This window comes from Lissotriton helveticus, chromosome 3_1, assembly GCF_964261635.1.
Source record: "Lissotriton helveticus chromosome 3_1, aLisHel1.1, whole genome shotgun sequence".
In the NCBI taxonomy this organism is placed as follows: Eukaryota; Metazoa; Chordata; class Amphibia; order Caudata; family Salamandridae; genus Lissotriton; species Lissotriton helveticus.
The window spans coordinates 1,675,112,319-1,675,133,468 of NC_136061.1; the positions used below are offsets into that span (position 1 = coordinate 1,675,112,319).

Genomic DNA, 21,150 nt, shown 5'->3' on the forward strand with positions numbered 1-21,150 from the left:
ATCTACTAAACATACAGCATACTTCATTGAAAGTAACCACTCCGATAAAGACCTAGGCTGGTCTGTCATTAAGAAACTAACTCTGGAAGGAGGAGCCAAGCTCGCGACCGAGATGGCCGCTCTGTAGCTCGGCTCCGCCAGTCTTCCTGCCCAACACACAAATCCTGTCGAATATCCTGCCTCGAGACGACACACCCTGGAAGAAAAAGGAAGGGGAAGCAACGCTGGTACTCACCGTCTGGCCCAGGGGCCCATGCGTGCTGTGGATCCGCTGCTGGGCTCTTGCTTGCTCCGGGGCCTTCGCGGTGTAGAGACCGGGGACTTGCCTGTGTGGGTCGGCCGGTGCTGGGGTGTCGGCGGCGGCCCCCGGTGCGAGGGCGAAGCAGGCTGTGAGGGCCATTGTGCGAATAGACCGGTGGATCCTGGCCGGGCCGGTCCTGCGGCCGGTGGACCCCTTGTTGGAGCACGGAGCACCGTGGAGGTGGGAGGTCTGTGCAGGATGACCCCCCTTTGATGCCTTGTCCGGCCATCTTGAAGCCCTGCGCCTGGAATCGGCGGGAGGCGCCCTCGGGTGATCGAGCAGCAGGCCCCCGAGTTTGATGGCGCCTTTTCTGCACCAAGATTGCCATTGGCGTGTCCCGGTGACCCCCGGCGGTGTCCCTGCGTGAGAGCCCGTCCCGGGCATCGTGGAGTGTGGTGACGCAGCTGAACCCACGAGATGGCGGCTGACGCCCAGGAACACGGATTTCATCTGGGCGGCGGATCTGTGTCGCTGGCGTGTGCAGGGGCCTGGTCATATGAACGTGAGCCCACGATCGGCGATGTCTTTGCTGCCCTGCAGTCTTTGCGTGCGGCCTTGGCCCCGGGTGCCCCTGTGGGGGTTGGGCGGTCCGTCGCCATCTTTGAAGGACCGTTCCCCATGGGCGCCCCTCGACTTAGTGATGGCGTTGCTTTGTCCCCCTTGGTCACTACAAGGAGTGCTTCCGCTGTGCGTAAACAAGATTGCAACCATGCGGCCCCGACTCTCCTGGCAGCTGTGAATGTGGAGTGCGAGGGCATGGGCTCCATGTCAGGTTCGGATGCTGCTCGAGGGTTCAAGGAACGTCATGGATTGCCGATCTGATCTGCTGTGGGGAGGCCCTGCTGTTATGCTGCAGGGGGGACTCAACTTTCCTGTGCTGCGAGGCGAGACTCCTACATCTTGCTGCTCATCGTGTTACTGTCGAGGGTTCTGGACTCCCGAGACTGGTCCTTGTTTTATTGCTGGCTGCCGGAACCCTTTGATCTGCGCCCTAGTCCTGGTTTGTTTCGACCGTGGAGCAGCTCCACCTTAAACTACTTGCCTTTCCTTGCTATATCGCATATGGTGGTGAAGACAAAGACAGGCCAGGGATGAGCCGATGCTGCACCCGGAGGACTGCCGGTTAATAGTTTGCTATGCTGATGGCCCCCGCTTATGATAATATGGACGGTTCCTTTACAAGTTTATAATACCTAAGGTTGTGTCGATCTCGTCTGGAAGTTGTATATTCGTATGGCTGGGCGGGAGGCTGGGGCCTACCGACTTGTCTTATGTTCTCCCCCCCCCCCCTTTTTTGGGTTCTTTCCCCCCCTCTTTTTTGCCTTCTTATTCCTTTCTCTCTTCTTGACTTCTCTATATTTCGGGTTCTGATTTATTGCGACAGGCACGCTGCTGGGGGGTAGGCCGTAGCCTTCTGCAGGGGTGCAGGGTGGGGTGGGTTTTTTTTCTCTTTTTCCTTTTCCTTTAGTTCTATGGCTCTTTTGTATCCCTTTATCGGAGCGCCGCGTCTGTGCTTGTCTCCCATGGTACGATTGCGGGTGGTAACTGGGGGTGTGTTGTTCTCCCTTCTACTGCATTGCCACATTGCTCTTGCGTCTCGCGTGTCCACCTCGCTGGCTGTACACTCACTCTTTTTGCGTGCTCCGTTGCTGTGGGGCGCGTGCCACAGTGCGGCGTTCTCCCCCTTTCTGATTTATTTCATTTTCCCCCCTTTTCCCCCTTTTATTCTCTTCTTTTCTTATTATTTGGGTTAATATGGCGGATGATTGTATTTCTTGCTGCTGTTCTGGTTCCTCCGTTCACTCTCAGTATGTGACGGGTTGGTGGGGTGACTAAAGGCGGGCCAAGGTGAACATTGATTTGTCATATGGCGTATATATCCTAATTGATGTACACTGTTGCTGATGATAGTTTTCTCCGATGCCTTTATGTTTTGCTGTCTGATTTATGGCCCGCTATGGGAATTCGGATGACCATACACTGCAATTAATCCTGCTATACTTCCTAATATAAAATTTACCTTCTTTGCTCCTGTTTTCGGTTGTCGTATATGGCCGTTCTCCTATTGATTGCTTTAATATAAAGTAATGTGCCCCCCGACACACTTCTCTTCGGATACATCGGCTTATTATATTGTGTCGTGGCCTACCTGAGCGGTTGTTGGCCCGTATTTGTATATCCTTAACTGTACAATAAAGGTTTTAAAAAAAAAAAGAAACTAACTCTGGGCCACAACACTACCAAAAGACACCCGGAAGAGGAACAAAGATGGGTGTATAAGCTGAAGCCTTTGATTGAGATGAGTCCAGAATGCAGATGCACAAATGTTGTTTTTTTTTAAATTAACTACTTAGCTTGTTTCAAAATGGTCAATCAAGCACAATGTGACAAATATAGATGCCCTTTGTCTGTCACTTTGACATGATTAAGTAACTTTGAGCAAAATGAAAACATAATCATGCTCTTTTTCTGTTTGTACTTTCTGTTCACAGGCAAATACCTCCATACAGCAAGTACATTTCTTTTGTTTGCATGCTGAAGTAATTTTTTAGCACTACATGTTTCCAACTGCATTAATTACAAGGTGACGTTATTTGGGGATCTCTTCTCTACTACCGCCCTGAAGAATGCCGAGGACCTATGTAGGCCAAAAGAGTAGGGCAGAAACATGTTGGCTCTTTTACCTTAGGGACATAGTACAACAATATCATGGATGCACTTTCCAATAGTTTTTAATCGTATCCACTCACCCCACTAATAAAGGGATACCTTGGAGTTGTTGTGTAGCTCCTATAACAATTATACAGGATCTGCACGTTTAGATAGCATACACTGTAGGATTGGTGACAGACTGACTCTGAACACCCCCATCGGGTATCTTGGCCTTTTGTACCAACTAGCTACCAGTGCCACTAGGATCTCCTCTTACCAAAAGGTTTTGGCAACCATCGAGCATGACAACCCTGATCTCTCAGGATTGTGGAAACAATATACCACTTTTCGCTCAGTCACTCGTGCTTACTCAGTCTGTCTCCGAGAGATACACAAAATAAACAGGCTGGGCATTTTCAATAAGTATTTATTGAACAGTTGTTATTCTGGTGTGGAATAGATGAGCTGCAACAATTGTTAGGCAGTATAAGATATAAATGATTAACAGTACTATAAAGGTAAATGGATGGTATTTCTCTACCATCTTACAATAATCATGAATACATATGAGTATATAAAACACGAAATAAAAAGATGCGTACTCCTAAGATGCTTCCCTAACTAGATGTACCTAAATGTACCTAGCATGTGTGTACGTGTTAAGTCAAAAATTCCCTCCAAGATAAAGTCAACCCTTTTACCTGAAGTGAGTGACTGTTGGACCCTGCCTTGGTCTCGAGTTAGACCACTGCAAGCTGTGGTGTCTGCATGCAGGAACCTCAGCGTCTCTGGTCTGTGTGTTGGCCGGGAAGTCTCAGTCTTCTCTGCTCTATCCTAGCAAGATGTGATGTATATATACCCATAGGTCTCCCCAGGGGTACTACCTCACTGTATTACTGTGTCAGACTAAGGATAACGTTGGGCATGAACTTTACACATAGATATTATACAGTAGATGATCGTCCTGCTGTGCCTTCAAGAATCCTCATGCATAATGTATGAGTCTTCGAACTAGGGATAACGAGCATTTCTGAATGCAGTGTCGTATTTAGGTAAAAGGTCAGTCCCAGTAAACTGTTACAAGTGTAATGTAGGGAATAATATAGGTGAAGGGTAATGAAGATACTGGGGCCTATATTATGGTACCACCATGGAATATAACACCCACTCCTCTTCCGAATGGACAACATAGTTAAATTCTAAATGTAGTACTAGGCTGACTAGTTTCTGGTATGCAAAACAAGTTCAAAACATTTGTTGCTTGTTATGCAAAGAACAATGTTAAAAACGTTCTAAAAAATCTTTAAAAAATGTAAAAAGGAAATTATCACCAAAGCTATAGCCTTAATGTGTTGGTAGATATAGTTCGAACTACTATAAGCATTTGAAAGCCATGCATACTCAAAAGAATGTCAATTTTATTATGGAGTTCCACTTTTCAGTTTGTTTTTCAAAAAAAGTAGAATTTCTCCCTGCGCACTGCGGGCCAAATGAGTCGAATATTTAAGTGTCCTGGCTGGTAGATGCAACATTCTCAATGCCTGCCCCCGCAGATGACACCTCGCAGATTATGTCAATTGAGCACAGATGATCTTTTTTACTGTCCACAACCAATGCTGGGGCAGCCTGTGCACCGTCCAAGGCCTGGGTGTCAGAGGAAGGGCGGATGTCCATACAAACAGGAGCCAATACTACCTGTAGTGGCTCCAGGAATGCCGCCATCAATATCGGAATACACTGTGAACACTGCAGAACATGGGCCATTATCAGGTCCAGTAAAGCATCAACGTCCGGTTGCGCACATGATGGGAGTGTCAGACAGAGATCTAACACACATTCTTCTCCGCAAAATAGGCATCGGAATACAAATAAGATGCAGTCCATCCAGACTGGTCCAAATGACAAGAACCAAGATGCACTAAGTTCTCTAAGGCAAGGTTTGCCTAGATGTTGTACCATCCGATCACGGTAGTTTCGTTCCAGGACTACAGTTTCCACCTCCTTGGTGACTGCGACGTCCATTGCGCAGCAGAAAAATAACAATCAGGATACCTGCTATTAGAAACAGGATCAACGGCAGCCCTCCAAATATGCTTACAAATATGCAGTGTAAAAGTTTGGTATAACTCCGAGGACCGTCTGAAAGGTGCTTAATAGTTCAGAACCTATGGTCTTAAATAGGTGGACAATGCTTGTCGTATCAGACATGTTAAAGATACGATATACCATTTCTGCGAAATGGAAGGGGCAGTTTGTATGTATGAGTGCCTATATCTCTGCCGAAGACCTTGCAATCTTGAGCGGAGGTTAAGGGCACAGATTTCTGTAAAATCATGGCTTTCATTCTGCTCAAAGCATCAAACCATATTAAAAAAACATTAAGCGAAGGCCATAACGGGGCCTTCCTGACTGTATGTGTTGGTGGAAATAATACTTGCATACAGCAAGTAACCCTGGAGCTCATGGTAACCAGATATGCGATGTCCGGAAGCATCCCACAATAGCCTTGATCATTCAGCATCAAGCAACTCCCATTCAAAAGTAGCCTGAACACTAGAGTGATCACGCCAGCTGGGGCACCCCTCAAGTGACAGGATAAGGTCGCTACCAAACCGTTACTGATCCCATCCTGTTCTAGTATATCAATAGCAGAATGCTCAATATTGCCTAGTGACTCTATCCTGGAAGTTAGTTTAGTGAACACATTGTCAACCACTGCTAGAGCTTTCGCTAGGTTTATACGATCTATTTCTTGTAATCTCTCAGCAGACTTTTGTTGTGATATTTTCCAAATCTCATTATAGACTGCATAATAGAAATGTTTATGGCCTGGCTTCCTAGGACCTAATAAAAAATCCCATAGGTCCACATCCTCTGTAAGTAAGGATAAGTGTTGTTTCACATGTGTAAGTGTTGAGGTCTTTAGCCAATCGAGGCATGACTTCCCAACACTGTATGATGTCACTACTCCTGAGCATTCTCTCTCTACATAGAGTGGGTCTGGCCTGTTAATATTAAACATTTTGGATTTACCCATGAATCTTTCCTGACATCTATTGGTGTCTGTGGGCCAAATCAACCATCCCTTCAATTCGGGGTCTGATCTATTGTATTGCATGATGTCCTCTAGCGTAATCCGTTATCCGATGTTATATTATCCCTGGTGTGTGATGGTGTGGGCATCTGAGGTATATTGAAGTCTTTGTTTTAGGCTAGTCCAAAACAGGACGTTTGTTGCACCATTTCATCCAAAAACATGATTTGCTGAGGATTAAGGCATGCTCTAAATAACACCTCTGTTCCCTGAACCTGCCAGTCTCTAGTATAATAACAAGAAGCTGGGGCTGACATGCTAAACCATGAAAAATATGGACATTTCTGTGCAAATGTCTTTGAACTGCTTTTCGGCGGTGTCGGGCAATGTTCCCCTTGGTGATATGTGAAAACATTTCTAGGATTCGCAGCTTTATGCAAAAAATGATGACATTAAGGTTGATAGCAATACCGTGTTTAAAAGTCTGGTGTGTCTTCCAACAATAATTATTAGAAAAAGCAGCAGATTTTTCTAAATCAGACAAAATATTATTTATAGTTTCATGATCCCAATCATCAGAAAATGTACTGGAGGTAATGATATCACTTAATGAAATTTTAAATAAATGTGGTATTTTTAAAAGTTCTATCAGGCCAAATATAACGCAATCAACCTTGTCTCACACTATACCGTCATGTATAGGAACTGCTGTAATGTTCACTGATGATAGGTTATTATGCCAATTATGCCATGAGCAATTATAATACACGCAAGAGATGATGGGTGGCTGCTTGTCATAAGTTTAACCACTGGCAGTCGAACAGGGTAGCTCTCCAGTACATCAGTCTTTTACTCACCATGCAGACTCAGTTTGGAGCCAGATGTTCAAATCAGTCTTGACCCTGTTCTTCATGGGAACCATCCCTCTCGAACTGCCAAGTCAGGTCCTCCTGAACCAGGACACAAGCATCTCAGGGCTGGTGTTGCTCTAGTTAGTGTCTTATCAGCCGGGTACAACTTGGTTCGAGTGACACAATGAACATAGCACCCACATCTGGGCATACCAATGCCACTTAGGCATGGGTATGAAACACACAAAAGATGATGGGTAGCTGCTTACAATAAGTCTACCCACTGACAATCGCTTGGGGTAGCACTACAACCCATCACGCTTTTGCTCACCATGCCACCTCAGTTTAGACCCAACCCTGTTCTCATGGGAACAATCCAGTCCAAACTGGCAAGCTAGGTCCTTCCTGAACTGGAACACATGTAACCCAAGACTGGTTTTGCCTTAGTTATGGGCTCATCAGCCAGGTAGAGCTTGGTTCCAATGACACAGTGAGCATGGGAACCACGTATGGGCATACCCATGCCACATAGGGCAGTTCATGAAATACACAGAAAGTGATGGGTGGCTGCTTGCAATAAGTCTAACCTACTGGCAATTGCTCTGTGTAGCGCTTCATTGTCTGGTCTGAGTAACACATACCTATGGCAAAACGTGTCCTGGGATGCTTGTGTTCCAGTTCAGGGAGGACCTGGCTTGGCAGTTCAGGCAGGACTATTCTGACTAGATCAGGGTCAAAACTGATGTTCAAACAGCTAGGTCCAAACTGTTGACATGGTGTGCAAAACAATTATGGATTGTGATACAGGCCAAGTAATTACCAGTAGCTGAGATTATTCAAGCATTCCATCTATCATTTTTTTTAATACTTTAGTGTCACGCTAAGTAGGATAGGTATGCCCAGATGTGGGTACCGTGCCCACTGTGTCACTGTAACTGAGCTGTACCCAGCTGACAGTTACTTGTTTTCTGGTTCAGGGAGGACCTGGCTTGGCAGTTTGTGCTGGGCTGTTCCGATTGGAGGAGGGTCAATGCTGATTTGAAAAAAGCTGGGTCCAAACTGAGGTGCCATGGTGTGCAAAATAACAATGGATTAAGATGCATCCCTGACTAATCACCAGTGGCTGGGCTTAATTCAAGCATTCCATATATCAGTTTATATACTTTAGTGATCGATTATGACAGCATTAATTTTGTATTTGAGTGCCTATCACATGGCCTAGATTGTATTCAGGATCGTGTCCAGTTTATCTGCTTTTGCTTTGGAATCCACCATTTTGGCATAATTAGGAGCTTATAGGCACAATTTGAAGGTGGTCATCATCCGTTTTTGTCTTGCTTGCTTATCTTGTTTGGCTCCCTTTGTGCTCCATGGCTTTCACATACCCAGCATTGGCTCATTAGCCTTATTCCAGTGGCTCAAGCACAGAAGAGCAGACTCAGTTAAGTTCTGGTTGCTGCAAAACAATTGTTCTTTTTACTTCCAAAATGTGTGTCAACATAGGTCTCGGGTTGCGGAGAGGGAGCCACTCCACCAGTTTCTCATAAGTGATATATCGGTGTTTGGTGCAAGCAGATCTGGCAACAGAGTTTACTAGCTGCTGAGGCCATTTTCAAGTGGTGTCTAGCTTGGCATCTATGCTAGTCCTTTTCTCGCTATTGTCCAGGAATGAGCCTACTCGTGGCACAGTATTTTGTATCGCAGCTGTAGGGCTACGGGCAGTGAAAGGGGGTGGTAGCCTCACCAGGTGCACCCAACTTGAGGATCTGCTACCTGGAAGTCATTTGTCCTGCTTTACTGTGTGATCAGACACAAAAAGAAACTATCTCAGAATCTCACTTCCCACTCCCAAATTTTTAGCTGCCCTCAGCAGTAGTCGTTTACCCACTCATGCATGTATTGATACCTTGTGCAAAATCTAGACAATTGAGGGGTAAACAGGAACAATAACAGATCTGCCCTGGAGTTCCTGGGCAGCCATCCTCTCCTCCATTGCCACCGGGACCAACACCATACATTTGGTACCCTTGCGCTGCCCACTGCTCCCCAGAGTTTACTCAAACCCGAAAAGTATCACACAAATGTGGCAGCACTCCAGGCAACTTTCTGCACTAGATCACTCTTGGTATTCACTCATGTGGGCCTCTCTTTATCACAAGCCTTCTGCCTAGAAGTGATGATACATGAGGTATAATTGATATACACTATGGTGGAGTATAGTTAGTGGGCACCTCCATCAATTTTTTAACACTTATGCATATGCTTTTTTAAATTATTCATTCCTTGGAAATATGTGCTACTATGAGCAGATTGTTGCAAAATTATTGTCTGGTGGAAGGAGTCTGATAAGTAGGAGGAGTCCTGAAATATTGATGCTTAATATGCTACAAAATACATGTATGACAAATAGCAACAAGATGCAAAGAATGAATAGAATACGTGGTCTGACAAGAATGTTAGGGAATTTACTCCAGCCATCTCTTAGCGCTCCTTCGAGCATTGATGGATTTATTACCAAATGTGAAGAAATGCATTAAGATTGTGATAGAAATTAATAGAGCAGTTTGAAAACTTTTTAAGTAGTTTATAGTATAAAAATGTGTTTTTAAACGATTTGGAAGGTGTAGGAAAGTGCCATTTTGGTGTGGTCATCTATATCTTTTTTGGGACTAATGCTGCTCTTTTTTCTTACTCTGGCAATGGGGCGCTGCTAAACAGGTGGCTGTTAGGGGTGGGAGGGTGCATTCCATGTAATTTGCAGTAGAGTAATTATGTGAAATGACTGCATAATTACCCAATATTATGTAGAATTACGTGAGGACTAGTATAAGAGTGCTAAATGGTATTTAGCCCTAATTTCCTATTGCAAAATGCTGCTTCCATAGTGCAAAATGCACCCATGCGTTCAAAATGGACACAATGATGCATTTTGCACTAAGAACATAGTGCTAAATGCAACAGAACACAAGCAGCAGCAGCCAGGAACCGCTTGTGCTTGCTAAGTTTGTTTGGCCTGTGCTCCTCCTTTGGGATTTTGGTGCGAACTAAGTATTCAAACAGGTGAAATCGCATAATTTTCGGTAATTTTACATCAAAATACTAACCGAAAATGACTCAAATTACTCCAGCGTAATTAAAGTTTCACAGGGGCCTAGTGCCAGTGCTTGTGATCCAGCCTCTAGAGTTGAACCAAATGGGATAACGTCTAATTGCCAACCTTAAAATCTCTATACGGTCATAGGATATGGTGTGGAAATACGCCCATGGCATTATAAGTCACCTGTGCACTGCAGCACATTTGGTGCCATCCACTCATGTCATAAAGGAAAACATGGCTTGATGACTATCATTTTAGCCCGACTGCTGCAGTCAAAAACCCACAGTGTGGTTTTAAATATTAGTAAATCACTGTTAAGAAGGGTTTTTTTGCTCGGAAGGTAGGGTGTATGGTATGTATGTGAAAAATGTTGGCATGTCCCTACAGTGATAATGCCCAAAAGCCTTTTCCCCTGCGACAGTCCTAGCTGTTCTATGTAGAAAATCAGAGTACAGATTGTAAAACTAGCACTGTATATTAGGAATGGGAACAGTTGTGAAATTTGAAAGTGATGGTGTTGCATAAGAGCGATTAATTAATTTTGGTGTGCGAGCGAGCAGGATATTTCCAAGAGAGGTGGGGGGGAAGATGCAAAATTGTTATCTATCTATAGGAATCAAATCCACAGATAGTTTATAAATGACCCCTGATGTTCCTCTTCATTTCTGATAGCATGCCATCAGAATGGGGACAGGAATGTTTTTATTTTAATAAATACTTTGGAATGGAAAGTAAAAACTGATATACTAAGATGAAACACTTATGCATGTTAAAGTTATACACTTTTTTGAATATTGAAGACACCATGTATATTTTAGCATAATGTTTGTTGCATTATTTACTTGCCCAATATTTTCAGGACTCGGCTCATACACTGGCTGTTAGAGCCAGAGTCGGCAGTAGCTCAGGTTTCATTCAGCTCTCCCCGTTAATTCATTGGCTTGTCGACTTCTAGTGCTAATGACTTCATCAGCACATATGAGCACCTTGAAATACAGGATACCAAGGAAGTACTGGCCCAATGCCCAACATGCCCGGGGCTGCTTCTAAAATATGATGCTGCAGTTGGTGGTCCTCCAAGCCCCCTGATTCCAGCAAACCTGTGCTGGTGCTAGGTCAGTCCTAGTTATCCCACCCCCAAAAAAGAAAATGTTACCTGGCTCATGTGCACATGCGAGTGTGCCACTATAAACTGGCTTGTTGCCTGTCCCTCAAGTGAGCAAGGGTTAGAGAAAGGCAGGAACTGAGGCACAGAAATGTTTTGTAAGGGATGGGGATGCTACATGCTAAAAGCAATTACTAGCAATTAACAATTTAGCGATTAACACCCACATGCCTACAAAATTAGGAGGACAAAGCCCTGATCCTCGAACACAAACTGCACCTGAATGGGACATGTAATAAAATCATTAAACAACAATTTTTAACAGTTAATAAAAATCCAATTCAAAGGTGTAGTCGGGTGTTTTTAAAGTATTACGGATAAGTAACTTTTAAAAATCCTACCTGACAGGTCGGTTTTCGCCACATTTTACATTTTGGCACCCTTGAAATGGAGCAAATAGGATGCCCGGTCAATTCATGTGCATCCCCATCTAGTGCTTAGGGACCTTGTTTTTGTCTTACCAGACCTCTTTCTCCTTCTTCAAACTAGATTTTAATGTTAGTTGTGGGTGGACACTGGAAATTTCCATAGTCCACTCCTCTACAAACCCCCATGATTCAGAGCCCAATTTCAGTCTGGCTAAAGTCTTCGGCCATCTTGAAATTGCCCTGACACATGGCACTTTCAAAGTAAGCTTTATTTGAAATCACAAATTGAGTCATAAAAGCTACATATTACATCCATGACAATACTTTAAAATGACCAAAATACAGTTTAAAACAAAATACAAAATTCTTCTGTGTAAATGCAAGAAAGCACAAAGTATTAAAAAAACTGACATCGCAGCACAATCAAGAGTTTACTATTTCCAACTGCTTCCTGTAGTTGTTGACAGCCAGCAAAAATCGTGACATTACTGGACAGATAATAATGTTTGGTAGCATTTGCAGATAAATATACGCCGGGCGCCAATGTCTGAAACCCGACTCTAATACCAGGGATTTAATGAGTTTCTGTCTCAACCTTAAGAAGTGTTTACAGAACAGCACGGTGTGCATGGTTTTCTAAGGTGAAATGTCATCACACGTGCAATTCCCCAGGTCAGGTGACCAGTTCTTAGAGGTATGAAAGCTAATTAAAAGGTGGAAGATATCCAGCCGGAAACGGGTGAGCACAAACCTATGATGAGGATTATAGACGTTGGCTAGGTATTGTTGCATGTGAAAACTAGTCACGATCATTTGATTCCTCAGCACGGTTGGTTTACAGATTTCAGATGCTAAACTGATTTCTTCCAATAATGAGATGCATTTCAGTTTCAGGGCTTTCCTCTGGACATTGGCCTGTCTCTCTGGTAGAGTAAAATATTCAGGATGGCCGAGGTTTATCAGAAAATTGTTAACATATTTGAGCCATGGGATGTTGAAAGCTTTTGGGGATTGTTGGCAGTCGGCGATTATGGCTCGATTTAAAATTGTATGTTCAGATGACCATATTTTGTGCCATAACAGCACTGGCTGGATTCTAATCCAGTCTGCTATGTAGGGGGCGCCTAGTTCGGAATGTTGGGCTACTTTTCAGGAGATTGAGAGACCTGAGAGACATTTTCTTCATGCTGTAATACATTAATCTTTCCATGCCCCTATAGCTCAGCCCCGTACATGGCAGAGGATCTTCCCTTAGCATTGTAGATTGTCATCATCTCCTTTGGGTGTTTAAAGCCAAGCTGTCTGGCAAAACTTGATAGGGCAATTGTAGTTTTCATAAAATGGAGTCACCTTGATTTAATTGCCCCTTTCCAATACCCTGATTTATTAAAAACAATGCCCAAATATGAAAAAGACTCTGTAAACTGAATGGTGGAACCCTCAATAAAAATGTCACGGCAGCAAGTGGCCTTCTTCCTGATCTTCATTGCAAAGGTTTTACCTATGTTGATTTTTAGCCCAAGGTTTCGCATGTACTGAGCAAAATCATCCACCAGACGCTGCATGGCAATGGGAGTTCGGGCCATTAACATTAACACTGCATCGTCAGAGTTAAATAATGCTGGTATAAGCCGTTGTCCCGCCTGGGGAAGATACGCACATTTACTTGCCAGTGTGTCGCCTACGCTGTTAATATAGAGGTTAAATAAGGAGGGTGCCTTTACGCATCCCTAGTGTACCCCTCTTCCTATTTTAAATGGCTCAGTACAAGTGCCATTGAGGCCATAACGCACTCTGACTCTGCCTTGGGCGTACAAATCTCTAAGGAAGTTCACAATCGTGGCATCCACGCCCATATTGGCCATGATTGCCCATAACTTATTTGAGCTACCAAATCAAAAGCAGAAGATAAATCAAAAAAAACTAAAAACAGATTGCCACCTTTCATGTGCACATATTTGCCAACTAATAAATCTAAATGTATTGCCAGCTCTATGGTTTTTAGCCCAGCCCTAAATCTGTACTCTAGGTCAGAGAAGATATTATTTGTTTCCGCCCAATCCTCTAGGTGTCTTAAAAGCATGCGGCCAGCAACCTTAACCAGGCAATTCAAAAGAGAAATGGGCCTGTATTGCGCTGGGTTGTTGCGGTAACCCTTCTTAAAAATCGGGACAATAAGGGACTCAGGCCAAGTAGATAAAAACCCTGGACTTGGCAAGCTTTAAAAATCAAAGTGAGGATAGGGCCCCAGAGCTCAATAATAAATTTAAACAGATCAATAGGGATCCCGTTGGGCCCTGGGGCTTTACCCCCCTTACTTTCTTTCAGTGCCAGAACTTTGTCCAAGGAAAAAATTTGGATTTCTGGAAACCTTTAGAGGGCCTATGGGCTCAGGTGCATTAACAGGACACATGAGCCCGTTATGGGCCAAAGCGCTGGCAGTGGAAGTATCAGAGTCTTCCCTAGGGCAATACAGATTAGAAACGTGAGCTATCCAAGCATCCTCTGTGATCGCTATCTCTGCACGTGGAGAGTCTTGGAGGATATGGTAAGGAGAGTTAATAACACGCCAGAACTTGATGTTGTCTTTAGATAGAGTAGCCTCCAGTAATTCGTTCCATGTATCCTCCTTCAAGTTTCTTTTCCGTTGTTTGATGGTTGCTTTGTAAGCCAGTCTACACTCCCGCGCTTTCCTTATGGTTCTAGGTTGTTCAGCTAGAGCTAATTTCATATTTCTTTGGGCTTTTGTACATGCTGAGTCAAACCAACCACAAGCGCCTGCCTTCAAAGTTTTCTGTTTTAGAAAAAGGCCCTCACCGACGCCCTTTTTTATTTGATTAAATGCTAAAATAAAGTTATGTGCCTCTGTGGCACTTTGAGACTGTTTGTGATAAAGTAAAGGGGAACTACTGAATAAGTGAGTTGGGTTGCTGCTAGGAACTTTTACTCCATGGGTTAGGGAGTGCCTAGGATTTACACTCACGCACTAGCTTGTGCCAGACATAACTGTGGCATGCAAAGGCATCTCATAAGGAATACTTTCAGAATCGGCAAAAGAATAGAAGAGGACTGACCTGGTGTCTTCACCTGAAGGAATGTACCGCTCCTACTTGTACCTAGGCTGAAGAAGCAGACTCCAAGTTAATAATTCACTTTCTCACAGATGGTATATCCTCATAGTAAACAACATTGTACAACTTGGTGAATTGCCCTTTGTAGTGAAAGTACATTTATATAAATTAAGGGGGAGATTTATAACTAGACGGATGGCCCCATGATGGAGGTATGACCCGCCTAATTTATAAGACGATCATTTATAAAGGTATTGACAGGAACCGCTATTATGGCGGTTTAGTTAAATGCATTTTACTATTCTTATTTTCTTTACAAATAGAACATTCTGAAATGGGATTTTCTTTTTGTAAAGATGGTGGAGGTAACATTATAATGTTTGAATGTTTCCATACTGGCAGGTTTTAGCATTGTTGTATTATTATAGCAGTATTAGTGGAACCAGAAGCTTATGGAATTTTGACGCTTTAGATGCCCCCGGAAGTCTTTCTGGCATCTTCCTATTTGTTTCCAGTTTCAGTGGCCTAAATTAAAGCACCCACTGTCCTTGCCATCTGGCAACCATATTTGATCGACTGAGGGGCCCATGTTGTCAACAGATGTTTTCCTTAGAGCGTAAAGGTTGTGAGGAGGAAGATGAACAATTTAATAATGTCACAATTAGTAGTCTTCATTACTATACTTCCAAATCTTCCTTGAAACACTCTTCATTCATCCTGCAGCTATGCGCTTGGACCATGAAGTGGCTTCCCTTCCTGAAAGTAGTAGACCCTGCTGTTGTATTACTCTCCTGAAATACCTTAACCAGTCTGGAGTCAATTACTACACCTGCATAACAAACCAAAAGTAAAAACCACTATCATATTTTTTTCATATTTGTTGGTCTTTTTAATGCAGCATTTATTTTGCTTGATAACTTTATTCTGGAAAAATCAAGTTGAAAAATACTACAGCGCATTTCCATGATGATATTGTCAGGGAGTGTTTGATTAAGAATAAGGAATGTAGAATATGTTTCTTTTAAACTGAGGAGTTCTCTTTTTAAGTTTCTGCATTCAGCAAATAGACCTCGTCAAATGCAATAGACAATTCACCTCACGCAGAGCAAAGACAGAACTCCTGTTAAGAAGAATACTATACCAATCAACAAATAGCAGTACTTTAAAGATGTATACCTTTTTAGATTGATAAAAGATGGGATTTATAGTGATATCAGGGGGCTGACTCCTAGCCCATCTCAGGTATATTGTAGACCATAGGCCATGAAGAGAGCTGAAGCGAACAAGCCAGACCTAAAAAGTGCAGCAGTTGTTAGGGGGTATTTTCAGTTTTCAGCATTCTGTGGTATGCTTACATACTTTAAATAATCTCATATATTTTCTGCTTAGGACAAATGGATATACTGCTTTTGTCAAAATTACAAGCTCAGTGCCCAGGAGTCCAAGTTAATAATCATGTGGTTGAACCAAATTCTGTACAGCTGTCAAAATACCAAGGTAATGTATTCAGAAACATGCATACTGTATGTTCTTTAAAGTGTGTTTAATTCAACTTTGTTTTACAGTGTGTTTCCAATTCTGTATCATTGTTGAACTTAATTGTAAGGTAGTATTTAATACGGTTAATCTTATAACGTGTTATGTTTATGTTTTTCTGATACAATGAGTTCTGTTGCATGAAACAGTTTTTTACTTTTATAAAACATGATTTATGTTTCCACATCCCTTGTTACCATAACCCTTTCAATATTAGTAAATATATTCTGAGTTGATCCAGGTAAGAGCGATTCTTCAGTACGAAGTGTTGGTGGTAGCTGCCCACAATTTAAAGAGGGGACAGAGATCCCCTAGCAGTTAGGTGTAGTGAGTGACTAAATCCGCCTGCAGGTGTGTGTCTATGTGGACCATGGGAACTCCTTTCCCCCTCCAGATGTCTGCCCTCAGGGGGCGCACTGATAGTGTGCCCCTTTCTTCTAAGATGTTAGAGAATATAAGTACAGAGATGATGCTAGAAGACAAGCAAAAAAGAGATTAATAAAGTGGATCGGATGGATACATTCAGAGTAAAATGGCGGTGGAAGCGTGCAGCTCAAAAACAGATTTTGTGACTTTAATTTCGTTTTCTGACACTAATATTTCATCCATTGTTAAGGTGTGCCTTATTTTGCCCACTCGCACTATATGGCCACCTATGCATTTAGCATATACTCCACGAAAATTGGCACAATAGTCTGTAACACCCCAATCATTAACCACATGTGGCATACACACAAGGGAGGCAGAGTGAGAATACTGAAAGCTGACATTTTTCCTCATGCACCACACGAAGCTCTGACTGTATGCAAAGAATGGAATTATTGCCATCTGGGGAAAAAACGAAATCAACATTTTGAGAAATTTTTAATTCCTGCTGGACCGGTGTGGCAATGACTTTTTAAGGTTCAGAAATATTTTCCAAGAAGAATACTGCAATGATTATCTCACTTGTCTGCTTCTTCTTTTATTTTCTAGTGTTTGTATTTTTTATTTTTAGTGCCTGATCTTATCCTCAGTGATTGTGTTAAGTCTGCAATCGCTGGCCCAGTATGTTTGTCCAGTAATCTTTAACTCAATGTTTGGACCTGAAAATTGCTCATGCCCACACTTTTTTGTTACGCATGGAAACTGAATAATTGCAGCTAGAAATCAGCATCCAGAAAATCATCACAGACTCTCTTGTCACAAGCAAGCTGGACCACGGGAACACCCTTATTGACAGCATTATTAAAAAAACTCAGCTGACTTCTGAAGACCAATCATACCTCAATGGCCAGAATCACCCACAACCTCTCACACCAAACTCACATTACACCACACTTAAGGAGCATCACTGGCACCCAGTTCACAAACGAGCATAATTCAAAGTCCTCACCCACACTTCCAATGCATTACATAACACTGGTCCATCATGCCTCAACAATTGCATCCTCTTTGACAAAACATCTGGACACCTTTACTCACCCAGACTTCTGTTTGCACACATCCCATGCATACAGACAACCAGACCCAGCTGTCAAGCCTTTCCCAACATCACTCCTAAAGCATGGTAGAACCTGCTGCTACATCCAAGAACCTCCTCTTCACTTCTTCAATTCTGCAAGAAGCTTAAAACATAACTTTTTGAGTAGTCCCAATAGGTCTTAGATGAAGCTAGATTCACACCTGCTGATGGCCAGGATACCCTCCCGGGCGATAGTGCGCTATACACTACTCCATAACATAAAATACCAAGAAAGTCCAACCACAAATTATAGTAATGTCTCTATACCTCAAAGAGGGCTGGGATTTTGAGCTTTTGAGTTGCCTTCAGTCACCTTTTCTTTAAGTTAGTTGATATCATGCTATTATAGTGGATTTCAATTTAATAAAAATGTGTGCTTAACATTATGAGCATTTCTGCAATAAAACGAAAAGACTGCACTTGAAAGAATTTTGTTTTCCTGTGCTTGACTAAACTAGGCCCAAAATTAAGTCAAACTTCCACCTCAGATTTAAACTCAGCTGTGATGTATTTTCTTTTCTGTTCGCCGCACATAACCAAGGCGTGCACTATATAATTTAATGCTCTGTATTGACATGTTGTTCTTCAAAACTACATTGGAAGCCTTTTGTAACATTAAGTGCTCTTTCTGCCAGTAATACTATAGACCATTAATTTGTGGGACTTCCATTGTTTTGAGTAACTAGATTTGTAATGCCACATCCAATGTGTTGTTTGAGTTATGTATTGCACCTGAATTATTTTAATAAACCCTCATGGCTTACATCTTACTGTTGACTCTTGAGAAATTATTTCAATAAAATGCTAATTATTTAATTTGTGTTTGGGTGCTATTTAGGGACACATTGCCTATATATATGCCTGAGGTTTAACACCATTATTGATCCTGCGATGGCGCTTTATCTTTATTATCGGATTAGATAGTGTCAACCGTTTTGGTGGTGGATACTTGCACCCCAAAAATAGGCACGCCAAATATAGACACCTGAAAACCTTTAAGTTCTCTAAAAAATTTTAGCATCCCATAAACTGGATTCTGTCTAACCCAGTGGTTGCTAAATTGGATTATTTGCTGTATTCCGTGTTCCTGAGCTGTTCTGGAGCAAAGGAAAGTGAATATAAATATGTTTAGATGTATTGTGGTTTGTTTGGGATTTCTTTAAGAGCATAGTGGTTGTTTGTAATGTGGGTATGTTTGGTATGTATTACACTGTGTGTGAGCTCTTTTTCATTGTAATTCTGATTTGCAGGTCTTTAGGTGGCCTAATTACTGTGATTTTGATAATTGTGTCATGTTTATGTGCTTGGGTTATGTGTTTGTTGTTGTGTCCATCTAGATTTTAATGTGATAGGAATTGAGTTATTACTGTTTGGATACATTTGTTGACTAGTGGCCATGCCATTGCACTGGAAACCCCACATAGTGATTTTCAAGCTTTGCTTTTGAAGGGGGACCTGACCTTGTATTTGATAAACTTCTATAACAATGACTTTGATTATATTTCAAACTCAAGGTTCACTTATGTCTATATGGGGATTTTAATGCAAGGTTGTCCCCCCTGTCGTGGTGAGCCTCAGCTAGGCATACCAGTGCTAGGGGTTTGCCATTCTCTGAACAAAGTCCTCAGAGCAATAGGAAGAAGTTGGCACAGAAACTGCAATACAAAACAGAGCTCTTTATTAACCTCAAGAGGTGGAACTACATTCACACTCTTCGGTAGTGTATGAAGTAGTACACTGAACAGAAGGAACATGGTCCTTTTATACCCACACAGGGGCTCAAAGGAAGGCAGTACAAGTACAGAAGAGAAGGGTTACATACATAAAAGGTCATACAGAAATGCACAGTTAACAGTAGGGAGGAGCTAGCAGTTTGCTGACTCCGTTAGGAATAACCTGACATATACAGACTAGAACACGTGTATGGACAGTCACAGTCTCCTCTGCGCATGTGCAGAGTAGCAGAGCCTAAATATAGTCGGTCTATGAGCAGAGTACAAGAGCAAATGACAGAAAGGAAGGACAGAGCACATGGTGAGCACATGGCAGACAAGATGGCTGCTGAATACAAGATTGCTTCAGCTAAATGCTAACCCCGATCGCTGCCAAATTACAGACGACCCTTTTAGCATTAGCTGAAGACATTTGTTTATTTGGGATAATCTAGATTCACATCTTGTACATCTATATTCATCATTTCAGTAACCTCTTTATTTAGCATACGTTGTGAGGTATCAGGTTCTGTCAGGCCTACATACTCTGCAAAAACTCTCGATCCATATAATAGAAGTTGGCACGGAAACTGGAAAATGCAAAAGACAAGTTTATTAAGACCCCATGGGGTGGTGGTACATTCCTACAGCACCCTTCGGTAATGCAAGAAGTATCACCCCGAACATCGGTGCGCGACCTCTTTTATACAGTTGAACAGCAATAAAAAGGTAGGCGGTATACTTTTGAACAGTTTAGGTACATATAAGGGCATTTTTGGAACACAGCCAGTATGTGGGAGGGGCTTAATACCACTGGTGAGTTTGAGGAACATTCCTAAGGAGTGACCACTCGTTAGTCCAGAGATCAGATGTACGCATGCGCGGGACTGATCATTGCTAAAAATAGCCTGTTGCTGGGCAGGGTAAAGGTTCATTGGCATGGAGGAAGGACGAAAGGGCACGCTGACCACGAGGCCGCATGTTCATACAAAATGGAAGCCACCAAATACAAAATGGCCCCCGAACATTTGGTCAAGTTAACAGTAAAAGCTCGTGTAGCTGAGCTAGACGCTAACTCAGGTACTACCAAATTACGACAGATGGACTTTAATTTCTGCAACATTTTGCTTGGTAGGTGTACAGGCAGTAATGCAGACAGAGCAAAGCATTGGACCACATTGTATACATACACAGCATGTAAATAGTATCACTAGTATTATACATAGAATGGTCAGCAGCTTCCTGCCCCAGGTGACAAAAAGTTTCCAAACTCAACTGGCAAAAGTTGAGGTGCCAGTCTCTAGGTGAATCTCAGCAGAAATCTTATGCAGTTTAGAGATTGCATCAAACACTGAAGGTGAGTGGTCCGGAATGTAGACACAGCAGCTGCTACCGATGATGCGACATGCACCACTTCGATCAGCTAGAACCACATCAAGAACCATACGATTTTGGAGTGCTACAATCCTTGCAACTTGCAGCTCTTCTGTAATGTTCCCAAGTGCCATAGCTGTCTGATTGGTAACAGCTTCCACAACACGAGTCAATTGTCTTATCTTTCTGCTGTTTAATGCAGCACCCACAAAGAAAAACAAACCCAAATTGAAATCAACGTATTGTTGCAAAGTGGTGTCAGTCTGGTCCACCTCATCAGTACTTGTTGTTCTCTTATATCTGTTCTTAGAGATATCGTTGTATAACTACTGTGCCAGATACACAGGGGGCAACAAAAAGGACACATAGCATATTTCAGACCATCCAACAGGTACTTGGTAATATCCCTTATTACCACAAACAAAGTAGGTATTATGTGAGGGTATGAAACTACTGTTATTGGCACCTTCAATAGTCAAAACCAC

The 21,150-nt window shown here is 42.6% G+C and overlaps 1 pseudogene; it reads left to right on the forward strand.

Moving 5' to 3' along the window:
* Positions 1-21,150, forward strand: part of LOC144825089 (histamine N-methyltransferase A-like) — a 340,611-nt pseudogene that overhangs the window by 128,615 nt on the left and 190,846 nt on the right.